The sequence below is a fragment of the Myotis davidii genome, unplaced genomic scaffold (assembly GCF_000327345.1).
Source record: "Myotis davidii unplaced genomic scaffold, ASM32734v1 scaffold27, whole genome shotgun sequence".
In the NCBI taxonomy this organism is placed as follows: Eukaryota; Metazoa; Chordata; class Mammalia; order Chiroptera; family Vespertilionidae; genus Myotis; species Myotis davidii.
Genome location: NW_006297821.1, coordinates 3,430,153 through 3,431,739, shown reverse-complemented (window position 1 = coordinate 3,431,739; position 1,587 = coordinate 3,430,153). Strand labels below are relative to the sequence as shown.

The 1,587-nt window shown below is 38.2% G+C and overlaps 1 protein-coding gene across 1 annotated transcript in view; it reads right to left on the bottom strand.

The window, feature by feature from the left end:
- MAP3K13 (mitogen-activated protein kinase kinase kinase 13) overlaps positions 1-1,253 on the bottom strand; it is a 95,806-nt gene extending 94,553 nt beyond the window's left edge. Inside the window, exon 1 of the mRNA XM_015570433.1 lies at positions 1,088-1,253. The gene's annotated coding sequence lies outside the window, so the exon portion shown is untranslated. The remainder of the gene's footprint in view (positions 1-1,087) is intronic.
- Between the last annotated feature and the right edge of the window lie 334 nt (positions 1,254-1,587).

The following is a 1,587-nucleotide window of genomic DNA, read 5'->3' as shown; positions in this document are numbered from 1 at the left end:
AGAGGCTCAAGAAACAGACTGAATGTTCCTGAGGTCTGAGATGAAGACAGAGGAAAGGGGAAATTCAGTGTATTTCTACATAAACAATCGGTCTTCTTAGCACTTCCTGCATTGATTTGAAAGGCTACTGGCCTTTATAACTTTTATATATTAACCACATCAAACTTTTTTTCTATATTCAAAGTCATAAAATTGTGAACTACCAGCAGTTGTTTTTTTGTGTGTTTTTTTTCAATACATTGTGGCAAAAGGGAAATAGAAAATATCAACCTCTCCAACACTAAATGCAACCTTAACATTCTCAGAGCTGCACTCAATAAAGTCAATGCTTGTGTAACAGTGGGTAGTTCCTGGAATCCTAACATCAACATACAAATGCAACAGTTGAAATAAAGCAATTCTAATTCCATATATGAAATTCATTTCACACACTATAGTACCGGAAAATTAGTACCTATGTCAAAATCTTAAAACCATATTTCTCCAAAGTTGCATGAAATTTCTAAGGCTGCTTGCCATTTCCATCCATTTCACAAAATTCCTCCTCTTTGAAAATAAATTCTGCCGCTCTTAAATCTAGGACCCCAACATCCGATTATATAGTATTAAAGTTCTACTTTATTATCATTTAATTTATTTGAACATCAACACCTTCAGTTTCATTACCTGAGAGATCACTAAATATCTGCTGACGTAAACTTGTAACATGGACCTAAACTAAAGGAAGAGCAACTGGAAAGATCAGGGAGAAATCTAAGCTCTTCTTAGAAATAATCCACCTCTGGGCACCAGCATCTATTCACTCACTTTCATTTTCTGACTGTAAACAACCTCACTCATCCAAAGACAAGACATTGAAAACCATATGTGAGCAGGACCTGTGTTAGTAGAACACTTGCTGAAAAGCTTCATTGCTTTTTCCTTTTCGTTGTTTAACATAAAACGACTTGTGAAACTTTTCTTTTAGGTAGGTCTAGCACACAAGCTTGAGGGTCAAGCAGAACCTTAATGTAATCTTAGATGGAAATTATTCTTACAATCCGTTTTATATCCCAATATCATAATTTTTAAAATCAAAACTACTTACACCACAGCAAGCTGACGTCTGGACAGACAGCACGAGACTGCCAGTCAGCCACCTATTTGTTCACAGACTACACTTTGCTCCCTCGCTGGCTGGGATCAGGTTCTGGATCAGGTTCACACTGATACACATTCACTGGCCTTGGAGGCTGCCACCCCAGGGGGAGGGGGGAGGGCTTGTGAATTTAACTCCTGCTTGATAACCACTTATCAGCAACTTCTTGAAGGTTGATTTCAATGTGTTTAAAGAGAAAAATGTAAGGAAGATTATAGGGAAAGTCTGAAAACTCTCAATTGTCTCTGATGGCTGGGCTTTGGGTTCAGAGGGGATTTTGTTTCCATATGTTTCTGGTGGGGGAGGGGGAGAGAGACACACAATAGTCCTATGAGCTTTAAAAATCTTGCTTTCTTCCTTTGATAAAAGTTTCCCCAACTCCTTAGGACCTATCCACTGTATAATCATGGCAAAACACACACACACACACACACACACACACACACACA